Genomic DNA, 27,605 nt, shown 5'->3' with positions numbered 1-27,605 from the left:
GAATGGTAGGCCAGGCATTCTCACTACAATTTCACATGGAAAGATTTGTGCCAAGACTGAAAATTCTCCAAATCTCAGGTTCTGAGGGACCAATGTGGGTCAGCAGTTCCAGAACTGAGCACCCTTTCTACACAGCTATCCTCCTTACAAACTTACTGACAAATGTGTTCCACATCTTCCTCAGCAACAAAAGAAATTTTGCCCAAGAAGGTGACTAGATCAGTATTCCCTAAGCACGCAGTTGGGTGTTAGAACTCTGAAAACTTTGAAAGTTTTTCTGTTCCCTAAGAGCACAAATGGCTGTGGTATCACTGCTAGTATAGAGATTAAAAAAAGAAAAATAGAGAAATTCTAGTGCATCACTTCAAAATGAAAGTCTACTCAATTATCAGACATTTCTCCGTATGCAACGGTATATGATTGATACTCTTCTTTCCATGATTTTGATATAAGGGTATCAGATTTTATTTTGTTAAGACTTGAAATTAAAATTTTTGAAAGTGTTTTACTAAGTCATAAGGGTCAGATAGCATCTCTTGCTTAATGTTTGGATTAGCTAAAGTGGCACCGTGGTCTGTATAATTTCAGAAAATAGCTGCTTTATTAAAATCCCATGTATGATTTAGCCATTGCAGTAGGGATGAAAACCTTTTTCTGAAACATGTCTCCAAGTGGTTTGCATCTCTCTTGTCTAGTTATTCTAGAAACATTCTGAGGCCACTCAATGTTGCCATAATAAGAGGAAGACAGAAAATTAAGTGGCTGATGCTAAGATAGAGACCAAAACCAGTGGCTTTTGAGAAAAGGCAAGTGTTATCCTTAATTAGTTACCGTTGTTTATCTGATCATTGCAACTTTGATGAATTATTTTTTTCTTTCTTAGCTTCATATAGCCAAACCCAGAGATCAAGCTGCTGGCAGTCCAGTTCACTGAGTCCCAGAAAATTTCTCTCCATTCATCTGTCATCTACTTTATACTCCCAATAAACACAAAGGTAGGGGTTTTGTTTGTTTGTTTGCTTTAAAAAAAAGTCTCTTTATCCTAAATGCTCTACTTGGACAAAGACCGTGGCTACTTATTCCTATAGTGCAGTCTCATGATTTAGCTGCACAGTTGGTTCAGAAATCTATCTTAATTAGGTCAGTAGTTTGGTCCGCTTCTGCCATGAGTGAGCAGAAATCAGCTCTCTGTGCAGGAATGCCAACTCTATTGAGAGCAAAATCTCTGAACAAAGCCTGTTTGCTCTCCAAGCTCTCTTACTGACCACCAAACAAGATTGCTTTTCCATACAAATTTTTGTGTTTTCAAGCTAGCTGCTCTTTCCATTTCCCAAAATGGGAATTGGAGTTCATCTCTTCCCTCTAGGCCTCTTTGCTTTAGGGTTTATATTTGAATTAGTTAATTATGATCACTCAACAGTGTAAGGCAGTCTTGGTGAAGCAGATGATGCTTTGACTATTGGTAAAAGTTTTCTTCTTCTTCACTTTTGTTCTCTAATTAATTGTTTTTGGCTGAGCTTTATAGCTCTAATCCTCTTTTCTGCCTCATCAGTTTTGTGTTGATATAGCACGTTCTTTTGATGGTGCAAATCAGAAGTAATTCCAATTGGAAAATATTTTTTTTCTTATTTACTTTTTTTCATCAGATCATTTGCTTTCTTCTTCCATGAAAAGCTGTTACTTCAGTACTGTACATCTGACAATCTGTTTAATTGTTTGGTTGAACATGCAGAGGCAAACAAAAGTGGTGCAGTGGGAGCTGACAGACTTACATTCATGCCCAGAACAACATATGGATCAGCAGAGAGTTAGGAAACTTTCATTATTTCCTGTCATCTGTTAGTTTTCACGTTATAGAAATACTATATATCTAAACCTAAGGTTTTGAGGGCCTTTGGGGATTTTTAGTTATGGGATTAAATTATCATTGTAGTTCCCATATTTGTAACCACATTGCAACAATGTTAATGTGTAGAGTCCTTTTTGGACTCGTCCTGCTTTGACTAGATCGCTCCTGGAAGCCATCAAAGAGCTGTAAAATCACCAGGACCGGCTTCACCTTTCCTGTGGGCATTGACCAACATAACAGCTACTTCACTTCACAGCTGCAGCTGCAGCTTTTCCCTTTCAGCTTCCCAAGCCGCTCAGCTGTAGGAATGGCAAAGCCTGTCTGCTTTGGCCTGTAAATCCTTTCTAATTTCTTGCTGTCTTTGTGCCCGGGAGAGGATGTAGCACTGGTACATCCTCTGATTAGACACAGGGCCCTAGAGATTGGCTTGCTCCAGAGCAGAAATGCCGGAGCTAAAAAAAACATTGATTTCTAACACACGGATCTGAAATCTAGTCAAATTTCAGTAATATCAGCCCGTGACCTTTTCTCTTATTAGTGAATTTATGCACAGCTTAATCCCCAATTCCCTTATCACTTTGTGTGTGCTGGTGCTGCCTTCAGCATAATTATTGAAAAATTTTGAGTGTTAATCGAGCATGATTGAATTTTGATATGAATCATGTGTACTGTATATGAGAAGAAAATTGTGTATTTTTCTGGGGGCGGATAGTAGTGGGCAAGAAAGCTTTCTTTCAGGACATAGAATTCTAATTTTTCATGATCTAGATATTTTAATGTAGTTCCATGGGCAGAAGTCTGGTAATATAATACAATGTGATATAATACATGTTTCACTTAAAATCCATAAAATGTGTCATCATAAGGGTTCTTGCACTACTGGAGTGGAAGCTCAGATAACACTATTATTTATACAGCCTGTATTTTCAGGTGTTTAACTTAGCTGTAAATCTTTGCTTTGGGCAGAAACTTGGTTAGCAATGTCTAACTAATGGACTTGATAATACTATTTGTAACAAATACTTTCTGACAAACATAAGCCTTGTCTATATGATGGTCATGACCTATACTAATTTGCTGCCTGTTTTGATACTCAGTCTCTACTTCAGTTTCAAAGCTGTTGTGTTTTTTATTTGCTAAACTAATTTTTTTCTTCGCCTATTGGTGCGGATACCTGGCTTTGCTTTAGTTTCATCATTAGATTGCTTAAATGCTTTAAAGTGTTTCAATTTAAAAAAAAAAAAAAAAAAAAAAAAAAAGAACCTATTACAGGCATTTAAAAATTAGAGTTTCAAGACAGTCCTGAAAGCTTGTACAGTTCACCAACTTTTTTTTCTGTGCCAGTTATTGTGCTTTGACTCAAACAAGCTCAAATAAACAAGAACTAGGAGTAAGAATTTGAGTTTCACAAAGTGAAATAGCAAAATTCACTTTCATAAATATTTGCAAATACTCTTCATGTTACTCCTTCTATTGATGGCCAGGGACAATTAACTAAGCATGGTTATTCTAAATATCTTTAGCTATTTAAATAGTCTAAAAAAAGTTGAGATGTACTGTGCAAGAAGACCAAGTTGATTCAGAAGATGGTATCTGCCCAGTCTCTTTGTATTTGTGCTTTTGGCTAAGTCCCTGACAGGTGCTGAAATAGTTTAGTTATTTTTTTCCATGTGAATATTACATTCTGTTTTCCTTTTCATTCTAATGTTTTCAAACTTGTAGATCTTTTTTCCACTGGAATGAAATTACTTTTAAATATAGTATGAAGCGTCAATTCAGATGAATTGTTGTGAAATATCCAGGCTTGATTAAGTCTTCTTGAGGTAGTGAAGCCTTAAGTCTAGATGTAAGAGCTATCTTTGCTAGCACAAAGCAATTGCAAAGCAAATAGCACATTTATTAATTAAATTGGTGGATTTTAAGTTAAGCCAACAAATCAAATATTTAATCTTAAGACTGCATTTTATCTTTGTAAATTAGAGATCCCACCCAAGAATATAGGCTTTTTAGCAATAAGTTTACTCATTATAATGTTTAGAAAATGATAAGTAAGTTGAGGCCTTAAATTTTAAATTATAGGACTTTAAAATGCTTTTCATAACAATTTTACTATTCATTTCTACTGTTTAAAAAAACAAAGTCAACTGAAGACGAGTCACTTAAAAAATCTTTTTTCCATGCTGTATAAGGATAGCCTATGAATTTTCATAAGAGAAAAAGATGCTCAGTTCTTGAGCAGTTTATGGAAGAGACCATGATTACTAAAAAAGTACTCTAAAACAGCATCTCAAAAATGTAGATTTTATAAGAGCTGCAAATGTACTTGTGTAGTTGGAAGTACATATGTACTTCTAAATAAAATTATTATAAGAGCATGTAATGTAATTTTTTTAAAGTTGTTGAAATTATAATTAACAGACTGAAAAATTATGTGAAAGATTTTTTTATAAGGCCAAGTTAATCTCAAAGCTTTGTTTGGATTATGCGGAAAGATTTAAAAACATCAGCAAACATGAAGTAAGAAATGGAAAGGGATACTGTTTTCTATTTATTTTTTCTTCTTAGTTTCCACAGAAAACTCCAAAAAATGATAGCTAATCTTTCATTGTCCCGGAAAATGCAGTATAATGGGTACTTAGGGAAATGTCTGCTACCCAGATGAAAAAGAAGCATAGCAGAAGAGGGAAGAGGATGTATCACCCCGCTGAAGACAACTTGGTATCTAAGAGGTACATTCATAGATATTCACTGGTGATGAAGAATCTGTCGCTGAAACATCATGCAGTAATCATTCTTCTAGGACTTTTTAATGTGTTTAGTACTGTGGGACCAGCAGGTGTACTACTCTTTCCAGAAATCCTTAAGATTTCTGCAGTTTCATTTGTACTCCTTTATTTGTTATGCATAAGTATCACCAGGAAGATGTTAGGGGTATCAGACTCCATAGTACGAAGGAAATACAGGAGATTAAAGTGAAATTAAAGGCATGATTATTTCAAATCTCATGTCTAAAGCTATTCAGTCAGGTGTAACTGAAATGTGTAAATGAAAGAAAATGCTTTGAATAAATGGATAAGAAAAGTTGTCTGTAAAAGGTGGGGCTTTTAGATCCAGCCTGTGTTGCCCTTTGCCTTTCTCACATTATATAGTTTTACATTCTTCGCACTGCCAGCAGAGCTGATGAGAAACTCACCTGCTTCAGAACAACTTAAAAGCATTTTTCATTTCCAGTAAGGATTTTGCATTTTTTTTCCTTTTGAATCTCATTTTTAAGTATCTCATTACTTTACAGTGCCATGGTATACCCCGAAAATAAGATGCAATTTTTTCCTGAGGCCAGTGCATGATGACATGCCGCAAAATCTAGCAGTGGAGTATCTCTCTAGTGGCTATCATTCCAGTTCAGAACATACAGGTCTTTGTTCGATGGGGTGAGTAATTCAGTGATTTCATAGGGTAAAAAGGCTGGCGTCTGACTGTAGTTAAAATAGATCTAAACCTTAAAATTATTTTGTGTCTTGCAGGGCCCCAAGGGGAAAGTAGTGTATCATTCATTAATCAGTAGCTGACAAGGAGATAGGGCAAACTAACTGTTCCTAAATATAACCATACAGAGAGCAGGAAGAAGCAGAACATTATCAAGTTTTGGAAGTCCTCTGGAAAAAAGAAGGATGTTGTATGACATGACACAAAATGATCATTGAGATACAACTGATTTGAATGTTTTGTTATTTCCAAATTATAGTGTTGTTAGTACTAGATAATAATATGTATAGTAATATTATTCTATAGATGCTGTATTAACAACATTTAGGTCTAGTCATGGATTATGTGAGAATACTTAAAACACTTGATTTTAGGCACAGTTTTTCTGTACTGTGTCTCATGCATTTAAATTTTACTGCAGTTGCTGACTGTCAGATTGGCTTGAGATTAAACAGTGCCCACTGAACACTTTTTATCATAGCTGGGCACAACAGTGATCAGTTGTGCTAAAACTGTTATTAAAAGCCCAATTTACTTTGGTAGACTTTAGAGGCTAAGTCAACATTCCTATGTCATTATATATTTAAAAAAAAAAAAAAAAGAGAGAGAGAAATATTCTTTTGAAGTTAAATCTTCCTAGTAGCTAGTTAGCAGTAGGACTTATGACTTCCTTGGCTTGACAGAAAATAGTGAGCAGCAGATACTATTTGGGGAAAGTTCCAGAGAACCTTGTCTTAGACATGCCTTTTAGCAGTTCATATGTTCATGTAAATTTACTTACGGTTGTGAGCCCCATAATTTGTAAAAGCTTATTTTATTAGTTAAATATCAATTTATTTTTATTGATGGTATCATTAGGTTCCCAGTGACCCAATTATGCTTTATTAAAATATTGTAGCATCACAATAACTTTATAAATACTATATCAAAACCCTTGGTGTTTGTAAATTTCTCATCAGCTAATATGAAAATGCCCTCATTACCCTATCTCAATTGAGTAATCCAAAAATTTGCCTAATTAGTTAAGAGAACAAACAAAAACAACCTTCCCAAAATGTTGTCTTCTATTTCCAAGGCAAATTATTCTTACCATTTCATTTCTGTTATAGTTGGCAACACCATTCCTAGCCAATAGTGCCTAAAGGAGCCCAGTTTCTTAGGAAAAGAAGAGAATGGGGCAAGATAAAAATCTATAGCCTGATTTGGATCTTGTAAGACACCTATTACTTATAAAGAAATGATTTTTTTTTCCTTAGGGGGGAAAAAAAAAGATAGATGTATTATTTCCCACCTGTTCATCTTTACCACTGTCCAGGGTGGCCCATGGAAAGGCAGATGCTGACCTGGTGCAGCAGCAGCAGTGTCCATGGGGCTTTACAAGACTAGAAATAGAATATTCTTGTGCTTCTTTTCCAGGGATTACACAGCGCTTGCTTTGAGGTCCCAAGATATTAGATCCTTAAAATCATGACTTCCTTGAGAAAGAACTGATATTTATTTTTTGTATTTTCTTTTGGTCTGAAATTTCTGCAGGAGCAATTAAGGAAATGATACTAAAAGCAAGCACCCCATACCCTCCTTAAAAAGCTGGTTAAAATTAAACCCTCACATTATTATTTCGGAAAACAGATTCGTGTAATTATATGCAGGACAGCTCTGACTGTCATAAGCCATATAGCACTTCATGGCTTTTGGCAGTGCTTGAGGACCTGAAGGACTCTGCAGTGCATATATGGCATATATGGTATGTAATTAGATACTTTTCATGTTTCTCCAATTGATACACAACACGCAAACCTTAGCACCTGTAGCACAGATACGAAAAATTGAAAGGAGATGAAGATTTCAGTATTTCAGACTGCACAATTTTATTTTGTTATGGCAGTTTGTTGGCAATGTCCTTGCTGAGAAAAAATATAAGAAATATCACATCCAAAACACTTCATTTTTCAAAGCATTTCAGTTACTCTGTAATACTTTGATGTCATAATTTCTGTGACAAGTTGTGCTGTGCTTTCCCAGCAGAAGGAGCAGAAGGGCTGGAGCAACAATGTTGTCTTTCCTTTGATTACTCCAAGTTCTGTATTGAAATAACTTTAATGCAAAGTGCATGACGAAATACTGTCATGTGAGCTCAGCTTTTTGGAAAATTCATAAATCCTTTAAATGTCACCTTTGTATACTGAAGCCTACTATTAAATAAATTAACAGCTCTTTTATAATGCCGGGTTGCATCTATTGAATTCCTTGAAAAGAAATAAAAAGTGTAGTTCATAAGAAAAGTAGAGTAATGGGTTAAATCTTTTTACACACTATCACTCCAAAACCAATCTCCTGTTTCCCCTCTGGCAAAAATCATTAGTCTTAGCTTTGTTTTCTACCAGCTGTTAGATTTTTCTAAATCTGGAGGAAAGTTGAAGGAGTGGGTGATGACTGGGTTGGGTGACAGATGATTCACCTGTTTTACTGTTTTAGGCCATCCACAGTTATCATCAATGATATACTGCATTTGATGCTCTATAGTGAATCACAGACCTGCCAATAATTTATTAAGAGATTTGTGATCTGTTTGGAGAAGCTGGGAAAATTTCTGTCTCTTCATGTTCAAGTTACAATTAAACCTCCTTCTGATGGCAGTCCCCCTCATGTCTATTCTTTCATGTCAGTGAGCCTTAAAATCGTGGCCCATAAGATCATATATCCCATTGCCTGACCTCATTTTCTCTTTTCATGGATGTTTTTTCGTTAAGTGTAAGCACCTTTAGGGCATCTTATTTCCTCTCTTTGCTTAACCTCAAGTGTTTTAGCCTTATGACTTTGGACATAATTTTCTTTTCATACTCTCCTCCTCTAGTTCTGCCTGCTTAAGTTAGGAAACTGTACTGTTTCTCACATAGAGTATGTACTTCCTCCTTCTGTGGCATCAGAAATTGCCGAAGTTAACATATACCTGCAGTTTAGCTCTTTATTTAAAAACATGCCCTCCAAGTTCCAAAATAATTGTTGGACAGATAATTCTGATCCAACACTCAAGCTGGCTAATTTTTTCTCATTAAGGATTTGAAGAAACCCTTCTGTTTGCTTTGTGATGTCTGAAAAACCAAAGATTTCTCTTTTCTTTGTCTCAAGGGCACACAGTCTATCAGTTCTGGTACAAATTCGTCTTAGATTGTGCGTCTGAAAATATTCCACCAGATCTAATTATTCCATTTATTTTCCTTTTTATTTTATAACTTCTCCTCTCAAGGAAGTCTGGCATTCTCAAAATAACATAGGCAGATATATTCTCATTATTTTTTTTGCTTATTTAGCAGGGTACTTCACAAAATAAATTTCTGGAAATTAGTATCATCCACAAAGAACCTCATTTTATGGTGAAATTTTGGGGGGCGTTTACAAGTTTTCCTCTCATTTTCCCCAGTACATTTGGAGCTCTTCATTCAAAAACATATAGTTATAAACAGACTTTCACAGATAGTAATATCTAAATTACAGTGATTGAGTGACAATTCAGTGACTGAGCGACCATTCCGAGTTCATGTGGGAATGCAACCGTCCTGTTCATTTTATTTCCTTGGTTTATAGTGTTTATAAAAAGAAAAAAAGAAAAAAAATCCAAACATAAGTATATTTTTAGCCTGAAATTGTATGAAATAGTGCTTTGGATGAGGTGGCATAGCTCAGACAACTGGAACAAAGACAGTATTACTCAGATTCTTTTAATAATGCCAATATAATTATTTTTCTCTGTATTCTGATAATCTGAAAATACGTTAGAGAAAAGTAAAAGTGTTTTATGCTGTGAGGAGTTACCTTTATAGTGTAGTCTCTGCTGGTTTACTAATGTAGCAAGCAGTGGGTTATTTCCTAGCCAAATTAAGCAGGTGTTTTAAACAACTGGATCTTTTAGTCCCCTAAATATTGTTAACTATGTTGGTCAGAAAGGTAGTAATGTTGCTGAATATCTCCATAAATTCCATTTAAAGCAATGGCATTGAAAGAAGTTGCTCCTCTGGCTGCCTCTTTTCACCTTAATATCTTTCTTACAAGTGAAGAGAGTTTCTGCAAAACCATTGATGAGGCTAGAAAAGACATATAAGAGACACGAGGGAGGAATGCTCTCTGGAAGAGGCCATTGGACAAGATTCAGGAAAGCACAAAAGATGTGTTATTAAAATCAGCATTGAATAGAGGTTTATGACAGAGCTGAACACTTAAAAATATTGTTCCTGTCAGTTCTTCCTGCAGATATAAGAATGGCTGCCCTATAAATGTCCAAGAGAAAAGAGATTAACTCCTTAGGTAATAGGAAAGTTATTCTTCTCCTAAGAGTTTGTTCTCATAAGCTAACATTTTAAACTAAAAGCACCGGAAAGAATTCAGAAATCATGTTTATCAGAACTGGCAAACGGGCAAAACATTAGGAAGAAAAGAAAAATAAAAAGAAAAGCAAATGTATGAGAGAGAGAAGGCTGTAAATAAAAACCATGTAACACTTTGCTTTCCAATTATTTGATATTAAACGAACAAGACCAGTTATGTTTCAACATTTTGTTTAATGCTAATACCTCAGCAGAGTTGTGAGGATTTCCAGCAGTGTATATCTCGGGGATTTGCTTCAACAGTAAAGAGAATTAACAATGGCATTACTTTTGCAGAACTTTATTTTTTATATCTTAACAAGTTTCCAAAACACAGAGAAAAATTAGGCTTGTTCCTTTTTTCTCTTTCATCGATGATGGCTTTGGGACTTTAGTAATACTTATTCCATGATGACGTACCCAGCTAATGAGTACTTCATCATTAGGCACAGTATTTGTCAATACTAGCTAAAAAGCAACAGAAATAAGGGACATGTGAAATCAGGGTAAAGGGCAATATAAAGTTAACGGAAATAATCCAAAGCAAGCTGCTGCCTGCCATCAACTTCACATCTGAGTCCAAATTAAAATCTAATTTAAAAGGAGTCTAAATTAAAAAAGCTCACTTAATTCCTTCAATTTGCAAAGCTATTCCATTCCATTAGGCAACTAATTTCTACCTGTCAGATATAGAATGAAAGTGGTCCCTCTCTGGAGGGAACTTCCTACTTGTAGTAATTAGGTGTGAAGAACTTGGGAAGATGCCTATGCTTTGATAGTTGCCTGTGCTTAACTCTCAGAGCTCATCAGCCCATGGGTAAATGCAATTGAAGTGTCAGCTTCAATGGTTTCACGCTACAGAAGGCTAAAATGAGGTTACATATTTCATAATTAAATAACAAAATTACTTTAATTTTTGTTAGAAAATCATAAAAGGTTACCTTTGTGAAATCCATGTATATAAATCCCTTTTGTTGATCTATTATTCTAATAAGCTTTTAGAGACAATACGAAGAGGTCTTGATTACAATTAGAAGATAAGAGTCAGGAGAATGCAAGTAATGAACAACATCAAGGCAATAATAAACATGAAGCGAATGGAACTGTGAAGACAAAATAAAATTTTTCCTCCTTCAGTTCCCTTTGGATTGTACCTCCATTTATCTGTTTACTTCTTCCTTAAGAGCATGTACTAGAATAGATGGGGAAAAAAACAAATGTACAATTTGCTGGAGAAAATGAAACACTGTACTTGTGGCTTAAAGCTTTTTCCTTGTTCTTTCTAAAACACTGCAATTTTTAAGAAAAGAAGAAAAAATATGTTCATCAAAATTCATATGCTTGCATAGTCTGTTTTCACATAATGATAACCTATTACTGGACCAGATTGAGCTTGACTTGACCATCCTTCAGTTTATAGCAGGCAGTATTTTATTCTTTTACACCTATATACATTTCATCATAAGGGTAAAAGGAGGGAAAAAAGAATTACACTGATTTATTAAATTATTTAAATTTACATCAAGACAAGCATGAAGTTCGTCATTAAAAAAATACAGAGTATTCCTAATTGATCTTTGGGTGTATCAGCGAGTTATGGGGAGGAAATTATTCGGCGCATAGGAAAGATTAGTTTTATTTTATTATCTTGCCTCTGGAGTATCTTCATTTTCTAATAACATCATCATTAAGCTGGCTGTAAGTCCTTCTAGGGATAGGCACAAGCTTTGCAAAGTTTAAGTTTAAAGTCTCTGAAAACCTCAGGTGTTTAAGAAAACAAAAGCTACTTCTAGCTGTTTCCATACAGAAGAGAAACAGTATTTTTTATATTCCTACTGAGTTCCTTTTATTAAATTGCATAATTATCTTGAGAATAAGTTGATATTAGATGAATGCACGCACTGAGAATTCCACAGCATGCTTTCAAGAATGACATATTTGGAAAACAGCAACCTTTTATTTTACATTTTCTGTAATGCTTACAGTAATTTTGTTAACACTTTAAAATTTGTTGCATCAGTGGGGGGTTATGATCCCACAGCATCAAATTAGCATAAGCGCAAGCCTGTTACATACAGTCTAGGACAGAAGGGTCTGGTTAGGAATTTATGTCAGTAAGAAATAATTGTTTTGTCTTAGAGGGGAACAAATTCTAAAAGGTTAACCCCAGGTTAGCAGGAAAAGTGGGGATTCCTGTGACATTCTTACCTGAATTCTCAAGCCTCAGATATTGATAGAGATGAATTTTAAAGGCCACTCGAATCCTGCTCCAGTGGCAAGACTGTTTAAGGGGAAATAATCAGATTCCCTTATTCACAAAACATTGAAATACAGATTATTTTATCTTTTCCAAAATCCCATGGTTATGTAATTAAGAAGATACAAAAATAATCTTCTTTCTTTCATAAACAAAATGGATTGCTATTAAGAACACTGAAAATATAAAATTAAAAAACAGTTCATTGTATACTCAGTGCAGCTGGATTTTACATATAGTCATATTCTCTATTCTAAGCAATCCCAAAATTTTTAAAGATGTGTGGATTTTTTTTTTTTAATGAATGTGACTGTGACTGCATCTTGTAACTATGTCGAAAATAACTTAATCACCACTTTCTTCCACTGACAGACTCCCAGTGGGTGTCAAAAAAATATAAAGAAAACCCTCTGATCGCTAGACTTGAAAATACATTTCTTCAAAAGGAAAGGAGATTATACATTCTAGGCATGGAATCTGACCTTGTAAGGATATGGGAAAACTTGTAGTGTTTGGCTGGAATTTGGAAAAAAAAATCACTGGAGTGGCCTATCCACTGGAACAACAAGAAGTCCTTGCTACAGCTGATTGAAAATATTTCAGGGACAATTTCTCACTGGCACAATCCAATTTTATGGAAATCAAAATGTTTTATTGGAAGATTTCTATCTAAAGAAAATAACTTCAAAAAGCTTCTTCTAAAAATAAATTTGATATTCACTTCAGCTGGATGGTAGGTTTTTTTTATTAGTTTGCTTAACTTTTAAATTATATCATCACCAATTTTATGAACCTATTCAGTTAACTCTATTATATTGAATATTTTTACTCTACAAAGTGTTTGCCTTATCAAAACAATATCTGGCTCCTAATAAAAATATGGAATATCTCTTATGTGGGGAAAATATCAGTTCTTCAGCTTGAAACTAAAACAAATTTCAGTGTGTTAGAAGGTGGAGAGATAGCTGGAAAGGGTACATAAGACAAATCTTTCAAAGTTGTTATGGATGACAGATATTAGCAATTTGGAAATATCATTTCATAAAGAAGCCTGAGAAGCCAAGGACCTCACTGTATGAAATGACATGATATAGAAATACAAAATAATGAAAGGCACAAAAAATATTAAAAATTAGGTACATATTTACTTTTTCTCATTTTAAATATTTCAATTGAGAGAAGGAAACAAAAGTGAGGTTGAATTGCCACAGATTTAAAATAGATACACAGAAATACTTTTTTTATTTTATATATGCTGAACCTGTGGAGTCAGTGGACACCAGATATCATCTGCATCAAGGAACTTCATATATTTCATATAATGAGTGCAGAAATTATAAAGAAATATTGTGGTTAGTTATCCTCCACAAACACAAAATAAATGAACAGAAGTGAAACTTGGTGCTCATTTTTTACTTCAATTATGACAGCATTTACTTTAAATACTGGCATAAAAAAGTACATATTGGAAAAGGATAATGCAAACTTCATTTTCAGGTGATCAGTCAAGCAGCAAGTTTAGTTTAGTTTTGTTTCCCCCCCCCCCTAAGATTTTAGGAATAAACTTCTCTTAAAGCGATATCATTAATCTATTTTGTTGTATATTCTAACTAATGGTCTAGACCTGATCAGTGTCAAAAAGCATGTTCAGTAGAAGATGATCAGTGACCTAATCTCATCACTGGAATATATTCTCACCTTTTGCACTATTTTGATAATTTGTGTTTGCATCAAATAAAAGCAAAATACTGGGGATATTCTGTCATATGTCCTCTCTTCATTACTTCCCAAACTTAAACAGTCAAATATGCTCAGGGTTATGGCCAGGAACAGCCTGTCTATGTAAAATGATATGAGCAGACCTCTTGATCTCCTCCCCTAACTTCTCTGTTGCATTAGGGATTCCCTTGATGTGACGTGGTGATAGAGATGAACATTTCAGACAGCCAGCTATAGACGACAGTGGGAAAAAATGGTGATGAAAGAGACTAAGAATCCTTTGCATTATTCACATGAGGAAAAAAGAGACTTTTTTTTTTTCATGTCTATATTTCTCTCCTTGGACCTCCATCTCTTTTGTTTCATAAGATACACTCAGATATGCTCCCTTGAAGCTGGTTTGATTGTAGCTGTAATTGTATATATTTTGTATGTAATTATGTATATTTTGTGTCCAGTATATTCGTACCCAATATCCCCAGTTCTGGAAAAAATGGAGAATTAATTCTGGTGATCACAACTTGCAACAGTCATGCATCTTCCTAGTTAAAGCTGTCTGTATATAACCTGTTTTTTTCCCATACCTTTATTACTCAGACCAGTAATACATTTGTTGAAAGGATCAGATTTTCCTTCTGGGTTCTAATTTCTAAAAGCAAGAAATAGGTTGCCTTTTTGTGTGGCTTGTTTCTCAGTAGTTGGAGTAGAATAATAATTCAGTTACTCTTCCAAGGTGGCTAAAACTCTTAGTAAAAGTTGCATTGCTCTTGTCACACAAAGCTTTCATAAGAAGGAAATCATCAAATAGTGTGATCAAAATTAGGGATCCCTACAATTAAAGCAATGGCAGGTAAAGGACTGCCACTGAGCCATGGAAATGAGCCAAATCAGCAAAATATTAACACATTAGCAGAGCCAAGTGTAACAAAATGATTATTAAAAGTTCCAAATCAAATGATTAACTCCATTAAAAGCTAGCTTAAGAAAGCTGTCTGTGAAGATAATCTATGATTAAGGTGCACAATATAAAATAAAGAGCCATGGACTTTAATCTGTATTTTGTTAGAGATCTCATGAATAGATCTTGGGAAAAATGACCTTATGTGTGTATCTTAGTTTCTTTATTGTTAAAATGAATTAACAAACCATTATGTGGTATTAATGTTAGGAAGCTTACTTCTATAATTCATTCAAAATTTCTAAGGAGTCCTCAGATGTGAGAGTTAGAAAAGTGAGAAGTCAAGCATGTTAACAGTTGATGATCTACAAGAGAAATTTCAATTTCAATTAAAATAATGTAGAATATGTAGATGTATATATTCCTTGCGATAAGTCAGTCGGAAACTATATGAAAATTCTGCATGTTAATAATTCTCCACAGTCATCTCAAGCTAAAGACAAATTATCAGGAATGAAACTAGATGCCTATTTTGATTTCAGTTATGGTTTTACTGGAAAATGCCTACTGCAGTCTTTAGAGAATTCTCATCACAATATTTTTTAAATATGCAACATTTGTTCTAGAATACCTGTGTGCACAGTCTGCTTATGTTGATAGACATTTATTTAAGGTAAATTGTTCCTTTAGTTCAATGAGGTTTTTTGACTGTTTAGCTTCAGTTAAAAAACATGATGAATACATAATAAAAGATCATAAAACTAGGTCTAAATATGAGATTTCAATTTTTCGTTTCAGAAATGTAGCTTGACCACTAACATGGAATTTGGGTTTCTGTGATATTCACTATGGACTAGAGGTAGCACATTTATACTCAGGACCGTAATTAGCTTTCCTCTAATAAATCTTAAACTAACTTTCATATTTTAAATAAAAATAAAAATCTTGTCTGCCTCACAATAGTCTCTTGTGATGTTTTGCTTTTTTTATAGGTTAATTGGCCTAGGATTTGGGGAGATCTGTAAGTCTGGCAAATGAACTCATGATACATGGATGCTCACCCATTTTTAAGTGCTTTAGGCAGTGAACTATTGTATCATTAAAATCACTTCTGTCATAGTATCTTCGCTAATATTAACAATAGGTTGTTTAAGTGTAAATTTTTACAAAACAGACTTCCTAACCTTGAGTAGTATGAGATTTCATGCCAAAAATTTAAAAAGTTATGAGTTTGGCAGGTGGGATTTGGGTGAATTCTTAAGGTCCTTAATTGGTCTCATGAAAAGGAAGAAAGATAAGAAGGTGTGGTGCTGAAAAAGCCATTTGTAAGTCTGGCAAGTAGAAGAATAAAAAAAATTCCATTAACTGTCATGTATGGCATGATGTAAGATGATTCATAAATACATCTTCAAGATTGTATAGTCTGACTGCCTTAGAACTTTTTGTCTTACATAATTTAATTAAAAATAACGAAATGCTAAGATAAAAATAATTGTAATGTCAAATTTATAACTGAACTAGTTAAAAATAAGCACCTTATTAAAATTTATAATAGAAATTAAAAACCTTTTAGCATTTTCCAGGATTGTGAAGATTTAAAGAAAACAGAAAGACCATAGAATACTAATTGCAGACAGTATTTTTGAAGGAGAGAGTTTCAATAGTATTTCTAAACTAGCCAGACATATTAGAAGGTACCTGTGAGAAATCATTCTTTTATGGTTGTTTATATATTTTATATGTATAAATCTATTTTATATTAGTTTTGAGAACACTGGCAAAATATCAGAAGAGTTCCCTTCTTATATGTCAGAAGCATTACAGTGTTTCCAATACTTTTGCAATGACAGTGAGTATCAGTGGCACTACTTACACAGAAAAGCCTGTTGTGAGGAATAATCTGGAAAAAGAAAAAGACCTAATGTTGCATGTAGTGTTGAGAAAGGCTAGTTTCACTGTAGTAAAGTGCCATGTTCAGGATCAAACTGTAAAGTACAATGTCGTATTAGAATATGTTTATGTAAATATTCCACTAAGCTCAGAAGTAAACATTCAAAATGAATTGCTTTATTTATGACCTAGAAAATACATGATGGTCTTGTAATCTCACTTCTTTCTAAAAAGTGCCATGCTGTTGACAGGCAGCTGTCATTTCAGTAAAACCATGCTGATGCTATGCATCTTACTATTTATATTTCTAAGCCATGTTAAATGCAAAAATAAAATGCATAAAATTAAATCCTGCAGCTTTGAAAGTGCTTCAAGTATAAGCAATACAGTGATAAAATATCATCAGGATAATCATCATCAACATCAGCCTTATAACGGATGGTTAATGTAGGTAACCCTTGATGGGCTAAACATATTTATTGTATTCTAATGAAATATTCTTTGTATAGTATAATGTAGTTCTTTCCTTATTAATACATATTAAGAAAAGACCTTTAATAAATAAACTCTAGTATCTTTACTGATTTCCAATAACTCCTGTTTCACAGAATCACAGAGTAGTTGGAGTTGGAAGACAACTCTGGAGATCATTTGGTCCAACCTCACTGCTCAAGCATGGTCACCTAGAACAGGTTGCCCAGGACCATGTCCAGTGGGTTCTGAATATCTCCAAGGATGGAAACTCCACAAACTCTCTTGGCAACCTGTTTCAGTGTTCAACCACCTTCACAGTTAAGTGTTTTCTTATGTTCAGTTCAGTTCAGTTTGGTTCAGTGTACTCCTATCTTTCAATCTGTGCCCATTACCTCTCGTACTGTCACCAGTTTTTTAAAAACCTTACATGAAGAATACTGCCTTGTTACTACACAAGTGAAAGGAGGATTGATACAAACCTTATAAAGTCAATAAAGATTCAAACTGACTACAGCAGGCCTGGAATTTTTTTTTTTATTGTTCCAGCATGTCCTGACAGTCTGGGGCAATGTCACACTCCTTTTAGTCACTCTCCAACTGTCTAACTTTGCTTTCTACCTTCTGGAGGAGAATTGACCTTTATGGTTTTAGAACTCAGTATGTCTATATGATGCTCATACAAAGAAGAAGCTCCAGGCTGAGACCCTGGAGAGCTGATTTACCCATCACTTTCAACCAGCTAATAGAAGGCATCTGACAAAAAAAATATTTCCATAAAAAAAACCCTATGAAATATGTTTTCTATATTTTGGCAAGATCTGTCTCCACATTTGCTAGATGATGACATTCACTTTTTCCCAAGCTAGGCACTCAAGACTCTTTTTGCACTTAATATGAATTTTAATAGCTCCCACAGGGAGACATTGCGGAAATTGTCACACTATGTTTGATCACTGTTCCATCTAGGTTTGACACTAGGAGAGGGAGGAGACATACCTGCTGCTTTAAAGAAAAATGAATCCTTCCCTTTCATTATACACTGTCATGTTTAATTTCTATTAGACCTGTTTGCGTAGGAGCCATTCTCTATAGCAACAAGGAGAGCTTATTCTTTAAACTGTAAGATTTGATTCTCTTTTATCAGATTTTTTTTGCTAAGGTGTAGACATTGCTAATAGTCATAAAACTGTTCGTTCTTTTCAAAAATCAAGTCAATTCTTTTTCTTCAGTGTCTGCTTATGGGTTATGATTTAACAGTAGGCTGCATAGAGAAATACACAGACATATAGGTAAGTAAATGGAGTACCTTTTAATTAATAAAAACAAAAAGAAATGTAGCAGTTTATTTCTCCTTTTATTCATTTCAAGTTCTCTATCCTTAAATTGCAGGAAGGGAGTGTTCTTTTGTTTTTCTTTAGGCTTAATATTATCCCATAAAATTTGTGATGCAAGGCACGACACTCCTGACAGGACAGATAGTGTTTGGAAGCTCATAGAATAGTTCTTTAAATTTTTTAATAGTACAGATCTCAAATATTTAGACATTAAATGTGGAGGAACATATTCACCGGAGCACCATTTTCTTTCTGGTGATTCAGAATGCAGCTGGAAATCGAAGCACATCTCATTGTGAGACTGTTGCCTATCCCCACACTCACCTATGCATTCATGAATAGTTTACATCAGAGGAAAGTAAAGAGCATTTTTTCATAAGAAATATAGCAAAGATCATGTTCAAAAAGTAGGAAGGTAACAGTCTCTTCATCATAATTAAATCTCTTGAGAGTAAGCTTTATTAAGTTGATTCTTAAAGTCTAGTAGGATGAAAGCTTTTCTTTTTCAGTCCTCAAATAAAGCTTACTCAGCTTACTAAGACATTATTCTTAATTACTACATTGGAAATTCAAAAATGTAACTAGTTTAGACATGGCAACTAGAAAAAAAGAAAGTGTTCTCTTCCATGTGGTGGTAAGAGAGCTCTGAGATCACCTGTCCTGTGGAACTGTCAAAAGGGAAAAACTTCCACACAAAACAAAATAGAAGACCGACTTTATCTAGTATTTTGTTCTAAACAACCTGAAACATTGTGCCCCAGTTGCCTTAATTGCAGTATTTGAATGCTAACTTCCCTGCATGTTGTAGAGCTCCTGTGGAGTTCTTCTGTAGCTCCTTTGCTTAGAAGTTTAGCAGCTCCAAAGGATCTTAGCATCATCTTAACTATGCTGCTAACGGATGCCCTGGCTCCCAACGGCTCCAGCTGGCATTTGCAATAGGGTATTGGAGTGTTTCTAGAACAAGTCTTACTGCCCTGCACTACCTAGGACCACTAGACACCCTTGTAAAACAGAGCAGAAGAAAACAAAAAAATGAATATATTTTATTTCTGTAATGTTCTTTAACTCTGTGGCAGTAGAACTTCAGAAACTCTCCACAGATGTAGGTTTATCTGTGTGGAACTTAATGTGTTCTGGAGGGCCAGCATTCCTACTTGTCCACATCCCTTCTTGGTATGTTATTTTTGTGTGTTCTATTTCTGAGGGCATCAGTAAAGAAATACATGAGCAAAGGGGTTACATATCTTACAGGCAGGACAGCGGTGTGCAGCTAGCTCAGCTTGCAATCTGTGTGACTAAGCCCTGAGGGTGCATTTATTTACCTGGTTTGCAGGTAAGATACACATCTGAGATAACTTTTGAGAAGGAAGAAATTCTTGTCTCTTCAGCTTCTCTTAGCACGTTTTTAAATTCCAACCAAGAGGGGTTTTGTATTGTGGTTGTTTGGATTTTTAACATAGTTGGGCCAAGTCATTCCAGGGAAGTCTTACAAGAGAAGGAGATAATTGTTCCACTGGGATTAGAAGATTTCTAGCTTAGCAACAGCCACCTAATGCTTTTAAGCATATGTCCAGCTATCTTCAGCCCTCACTATTAACTGTAATTTTGAAAGCCATTGATTTCTGTTGCATGCCAAAGGCTGAATATCCCACCTGAGGAATGTGAGCTTTGGGAGAAGTGCAGATCTACGCTGGGCTCCAGGCAGACTGCCCTTCAGACTTGATAAGCACTTTATTGAGGAGGCTACAGAAGAGCTTGGCACATTTCTCCAAACCTGCACACATCATCAGAAATGCAAGTAAAAACAAGGAATCCAACCGTTTGTGTCTTTTCGTGAAAGTTCTACTTGTCTGTATACATATTTGTGATATAAGTTACTGAAAAAAAGATATGAGAAATAAAATAGGCAGCCAGCAGTAATTTTTATTACTTTTTGTAATTCTTTTCTCTAATTCCTTTAATTGTTATAAGACCATGTAGATGCTAATTACCTGCAAAAACATTTTAAAAGTTTAAATGGTGACCACTGGGAAACCACACTAAACTGAAAAGGTCACCCATCTTATGTCTTAGTAAACAAAGCAATGAACCTATGTGCCGTAAGTTCACTGTCTGACGAGCAGTCACTTAGGAGGTTCAAAATGTCTGACAGGTTAAGTTTATAAAAGTTGCATCAAAGCAATTAGAGGATTATAAAGGGTTTTTAACACTTGTGCTTTCTGACAAATGGTCTTATAACAACAACTGGTCAGTTTAACTCCTTTTCTGTCAAGTATTCACCTTCAGTGAAAGCTTGGCATGCATTTTAATTTATCTTAAATTTATGCCTAACTAGATTAGCAGTTCCTGGCAATCATTTGTTTTCCTTTTCTACTTTCAGCCATCTCTTCTTTTTTTACCACCTGCTGTATTTGCCTTCTGCTCAGAGTATACTGTTGACAGTTACTAATAATGCAGATTAAATTTACTTACTATGACAGGCAAAACACTAAGTAAAAACAAAACAATAGAATCCCACATTCTTTCTTTCTATTTAAGTAATATCTTAAAACTCCAAAACAGATTTGTAAGAGCATTAATTCATTAACAAAGCGGTTGTCTTACTAGACTTAAATATAGGCAGTATGCAAACCTGACTACAGTGGCACAATTTCTTGAGCGTTTTAGTAGTTACACAAACAGCAGTACAAAATACATCAACATATCAGTTTGGATTTCTTGGAGTTCATTAGCTGTTGCCACTGATCAAAATACAAATGTTTTTAAGGAATGAAAATTAGCTTGATTCAGATAACTTAGCAGGCTAAATTCCTGGTTTTGCTATTTATTTCCCATCCCTAATATTCTCATTGTTTCTTCTTGCTCATGACTTAAAACAAGCTAAAAAAAAAAAAGGATTTATGGCCTTTAAAGTATGGTGATTTAGCCCAGACAGAAACTGTATTTATTATGCACCTAAGACATGTGGTTAGACAGTGGCAGAAGTGATGACTTTAGTAAATGACTGCCCTCTGAATCAATGTACCATTGGCCTACAGTATTCTGCACAAGACAGTCTGGAAAACCTCTTGTGTGAATTGCAGCAGTCTATGTTTTTTCCATATATTTAACTTGGAAGGCACATGAATCACAGTGATCGTACAGAAAAAAAAACTGTATTGCTCCATGCTGCATTATAATAGGATTGTTCCATAGTTGTCATTGTTAATGGAAAAAGGATTTTTTTGTCTAAATCTAGGTCAAGACAACATAAGCAAATTAGACACGATTTAGCCCCCCAGGAATGAATATAAGGAACCTTTCACAAGGAAATAAGCATCATTTAGAGTATCAGAGAAGATGGAAAAAAGACCTGCAGAAAGACAAATTTTGGTGGAGAAATAAATGATTTGTTATAGAATACATATATACTACTGATTCATAGGTAATTAATTATGTAACATTCCAAATTAGCCTGCTGTATTTTTTAAGAAAAAAATCTGTATGAATATAAAATTGAAGTTGTTTAAATATGCTATTTTTCTTTTCAGCTGAGGCCTTTTCCAAAGGCTTTCATCAGACCTACAGACTGCAATGAATAATACTCTGTTGTAACTAGGGGAAGAGGGTTTTTTCATGGTGTCTACGTTAGACATCTATTTGGGGAGCCTCAGTTAATTACCTAGGCTCATTATATATCTAAAGAATAAAAGTAGGCATCTCTTAAAGGGCATCTCAGAGCACCTCAGTTAGGAGGCATCTAATGCCATTTATTATACAGACAACTGAGGCTTTTAGGTTACAGATCAGTTTTTGCTACCTGTGCTTAGATTCTATGAATCTTACTTTGAGTGACTGGAGTTTTCCAGGAGACCGAGTTTCCAGGAAACTATTTGTCACCTGCTGTAAAGACAGGTCCAGATTTCTCTCTAGCTGCCACTTATACAGCGGACTCAGCCAACACCAGCCATCTCATTTAATGCAAGAAGTAACGTTGGTGAAAGGGCAATAAAATCATCCAGACTTGGATATTAGCAGAGGGGTTTTCTTTTTTGCTCTTTTTTGTTTCTGTATTTTCTTTTTTTTAACTGAGGATGATAGAACAATGCATGGAGGCACTGTCAGAGAACAGAGCATGGTGGCTGGGTGGGAGGAATCAACTGCAGTAAGAGCTGCTATGACTGCAACAGAGTTTAGGTTAAAGAGAACAAAGTGGTAGATGTGAGTAGGTTTCTTGAGTACTGTTAAGGAGTCTTCAGAGCTTGTGAGAGGAAGTACCAGGAGTGGCTGCTGGGGTAGGCTGCTGTAAGTGAATAGTTTGCAGATCTCAGAAGCTGAAATCATACAACAGTAAAAAAACAAGCACTGGGAAAGAATGTTCACGGCATAGTTCAGGAATAGCAAACTTCAGTAGTCATTAAAATAACTGATATTATATATTAGCGGGTGTTACAAAGTTACAAAATTCTGCTTTAAAAAAATGACAAAATGACTGTGTTCCCACCTGGAACAACATAATATTATGATAATATCTAGTTACTGCGATCTGGTAGATCATTCTAGTTAAGAAAATCATAAGCATGTAGCTTGTATGGTTTTCTGAGTAGCTGAAGCAGGTATGTGTACTCTAAGCATTTACAATAGGAGGAGAGAAAAGGAAGCCATGAGAAATTAATGAATACATATGAGAACATATCACAGAATCACAGAATGGTTGAGGTTGGAAGGGACCTCTGGAGATCATCTAGTCCAACACCCCTGCTCAAGCAGGGTCACCTAGAGCATGTTGCAGAGGATCGCATCCAGGAGGGTTTTGAATATCTCCAGAGAAGGAGACTCCACAACCTCTCTGGGCAACCTGTGCCAGTGCTCTGTCACCCTCACAGTGAAAAAGTTTTTCCTCATGTTCAGATGGAACTTTCTGTGTTTCAGTTTGTGCCCGTTGCCTTGCATCCTGTCTCTGGGCACCACTGAAAAGAGTCTGACTCCATCCTCTTGACACCCTCCCTTCAGATACTTGTTCATGTTGATAAGATCTCCTCTCAGCCTTCTCTTCTCCAGGCTAAACAGGCCCAGCTCTCTCAGCCTTTCCTCATAAGAGAGATGCTCCAGTCCCCTAATCATCTTTGTAGCCCTTCGCTGGACTTGCTCCAGTAGTGCCATGTCTCTCTTTTAGGGAATACTGAGCCAAACCTGAAAAAATAAACAGGGAAATCAGGAATATTAAAAGAAATGCTGAATTTGTCATATTTAGAGATGATACATTTCAAAAATGCCAGGAATGTTTTTGGAGATAACAGAGATGTGAGTGACAGAGAGGTAGGATAGGAATTGGGAAACAAAAGCACAAAGAAAAACAAATGTGCCTCTTGACAAGAACATATAAGCAAATCTAGGCTTAAGCAATCAAAATATGCATTACTGCATATTTTGCCAATTAAAAACTCTCTGGTGATTGATTTCAACTGCACAACTTTCTATTACAGCAGTTTGGTTTATATGGCCAGCATATGTGGCGTTTTGATATGGCTCCAATACTTGTAAAAGATTGCAAGCAAACTGAGAGATTCATTCTTTCATTTCAGAATGAACTGTTACCAGTACTTATTAAATACATAACAGAATGTGTTCCTATAATCTCTTTATACAGTTTGTATTTAGAACAACATTTATCTTCTCAACAAAGTACATGATTAGCTAGTGAGAGACAATACTAAAGCAAAACTCTGTGTTGAAACTTTACTGCATACACTCACAATCACAATAGATATTGGGCCCAGGATAAAGATGGGAGTCGAAGGCTTCTGAATTTAATACTTGAGAAATTCTGTAAATTCACATGTATCATGCAGATGTACGAGAATAAGAAATGATTCTATTATGTCAAGTGTACCATCTCTACCTTCCCTGAGTTTTGTTTTCCTGTAAAACTCCACAAGTCACTTTGACCACAGTTATTGGGTATACAGCTTTTCTATAATTAACCACTCTAATCATAATTTAATTTCATGACCATGTTTTCCTAACTATTTTATTCACTTTTCTTTTAAAACTTGAGTCAGAAATCTCACAAGCACTCACTTTTTTCCTCCTAACTAGTTTCAGTGTTAACAATAGCTTTTGTGACAATGATTTGGTACTACATGACATTTCCAAAGAATTCTGTTTGACATGCAGTAGCAGTGGACCCCTGCTCTGTGGGGTCACATTTTGCCACCCTCAGTCTTCAAAGTCTTTTAACATTTTGCAGTTGAAAGCAATATTACAGAACTCATTGTTTTAATTTAAAATTGAATCATAGCCAGAGAACTTTAAAAAGCCAGCACATCAATTTGTACTTCTGGATCTCTGAAGTCATAGAAAGAAGATGACAATCAGACAAAGTACAGAGAAGATGGAGATGGTAGTTTAACTTTATTGGTATGTTCTAAAGGAAGTCCAAACATGAAACAAATTGAAGAAGAAATGTGCAATACAACTAGCTTCTATCTTTTATTTGCTATGAGAAACAGCCCCAGAAAGAACTTGCAAAGACTCAGGCACAATAATAGTATGTTATTAATAAAAAACACAACAGCAAGATGAAGGAAAAAAAGCAAGGGACAAATAAAGGGATGTGAAAAATGAAGAAACAAGGGAGACAGAGAATGATGCAAAGAAAAATAATTCATTGTGTAATTTCATTCCCATTATTTTATTTTTTCCCTATCCTTCTTATTTTGCTCTTCTGGGTATTTTGAAATATGAGGATATCATTCCCTCTTCTGAACATTGACTAGCTGTGATTGACATGCCATCTGACAAATGTTTTGCAAAAATTGAGCTATATATCATATATAAATTGTTCTTCAATTGGCTCCATACTTTGTAATGGTAACATCAGTCCACAGATGAGCACTGAAATGTTTTTATTTCAGACTGGTGTGGTGGATGATTCATTGTTCACATATCTATGAACAAGATATTCACAGCTGGGCTGTAAAAGACTGATGTCATTTTTATGTTTCTTAATACTTTTCTCAGTCTTAGAAAATACACTAGATAATCCAAAATTCTGAACAGAACTAGTTATACCTCCTCTATTAACCTTATTTTGTTGACAGTACTGTTTCATTGTTAATAAATAAATAAATAAATAACAAATAAATCTACCACTAATTATCATTGGAGTTTAACCTTTTAAACCATACTTCAGCTTCATCACCTTCAAGAACCCAGCATCCCATTCTCATCTCACATTAATGAGCAACTACCATGTAACTGTAAAGACAATCTACCAGTTAAGACTTCTTAGGCCTTATATCACATCAGTGTGTGGTCATGAAGACAGATAAAAATGAGCATTAAAATCAAAACCATGACTCTCATTTTCAGGATAATCCAGAGCTTGAGTTTGCCCATAATGTTTTATTTCTTGCTATTTGCTATATTTCATAACACACATCTCTTTTTCAAAGGTGCAAGAATAATTCCCCTTAGATCATTGACAACTTGACAACAACATTGACAACAGCTTGCAACATCCAGTCTTTTTTTATTTTTTGGCTATCTACAGATATTAAACATTGATAACGTGCAGAGTTTAGAACACCTGTAAGTTGTTTACTGTATGATGCTGAATACATGAGGAAGATACTTTAAGACCTGCAATCCAATTTCAATTTTTCAGAAAGAACCTCAAATCTGAGTTCATTTCCCGAGATAAGTACATAACAAATTTGGACGGTGCTACTTGGTGGTCCACAAGAGCTATAATACCAGCATTAGCTATGCACATATGAAAAATCATCCCTTGTTTTCTGTGTTATGTATGAATATTCATAGTATTTCAGACAGGAAAGTAGCAAATGTTCTATTATTCTTACAAAAAAATGTTTAAAATAATAGGAAGGTGAAGGGACTGGACTAGGGATTGCAATCGGGGAAAAAAAATAACAAAAAATTAATTTGAGCAGGAAAGATCACTGCAACTTGCTGTGTCCTGTCTTTTGTCATAATAAGAAAAAGCTGATGTACGTTACATTCACCAATTAAGGATCATGAATGCAGAATTTACTTTTTCATTTACTGGAATCTTGATTGCACTTTAGGTAATTAGCTCCACTTGCCTTCACTGGCCACTTAAAAATAGGTAAAGAATCAAATATGAAGCTAGTTCTGTTATGTGCTCTGAATGTCTGCCTGAACAGAAGAAAAAATACATTGAAAAACCATGGAGACTTTTAATGTTAGCAGACGTGCAAATAAGAAAAGAATGCTCTAAAGCTGCTCTGAGATCCCATGGTCACTGAAATGCTTGAAAAGAGGAAAAAAGATTGAATCTAGTTTAAAACAAGAAGGATCACTGACACTGAAATAATGAGTTTGAAGTCCCATAATGATACTGTAATGCACTGACCTACCCCTTCCTAAACTAGCCTTTTATCAGAACACAATTTTTTTTTTTCCTGAAGTGCCTTAACATTTTCTGCCTATTGAAATTAATGCTTTAGAATAGTACAGGTGACAACTCAAGGAAAGTCTTCTATATCTTGGAACTCTGGATTAAAATGTGCAAATATAAATTGGAAATTAAGGTAAATATTAATTAATTTTCATCCTTCGCTTTTGTACTTAATGCATGATAGGCTCACACAATACTTATTTTGCTTGATTCTCTAGGTAAAAATACTATAAACTAATTCCAAACAATAGAAAATTGAAATATTTTTGAAGAATCGTACTCACTGAAAAAAGAAGAGTGCAGATCTCACCAGACTTCCCATTCTCTGTTTTTGAGAAGAGTACTTGCTAACTAAAAGTGCCACACAGGGACTGCAGATAGAACTAATAAAAGTACAAGTGTCTGAACGTCATCAGGACAAACAGAAGCAAAAGAAGTTGTTACGTCCTAACAATTTTTATATGTAAACAGTCATCAGATTTCTTATATCCCCTTACTTATATCACATTAAATGAAATTCTGTTGAATATAAAAGTGCTTAACATGTATGAAACAAATCTTTGAATTTCAATAATATGTTTACAGTACTGTGTGAATGCAAGCAGAGACCAGCGATAATTTTAAAGTATTCTTAGCTATTCCTATTACACTTCAGTTTCCTTTGAAAGCCCCTTTTATGAGGTAGCTGATTTATCAGCTTATATCTCTTTTAACACTGGCAGCCTGATTCCAAATTTAAACTTTAAAAGAATCTAAATCTATATGTCCCTGAAATGTGTCATCTAAAGCCAGATGTGAATTTTGCAACCAATTCCATTTTTCATAAGTTCAAGCCTTAATTTTGCATATGAACTCCATCAGTCTTTAGGTTTTTCAAAACCTGCATTCAAATTTGCTTGTTCCTTCCTTTATTTC

This window comes from Apteryx mantelli, chromosome 2, assembly GCF_036417845.1.
Source record: "Apteryx mantelli isolate bAptMan1 chromosome 2, bAptMan1.hap1, whole genome shotgun sequence".
Lineage (NCBI taxonomy): Eukaryota > Metazoa > Chordata > Aves > Apterygiformes > Apterygidae > Apteryx > Apteryx mantelli.
The sequence above is the reverse complement of the archived record's forward strand: the minus strand, read 5'-3'. Positions refer to the sequence as shown.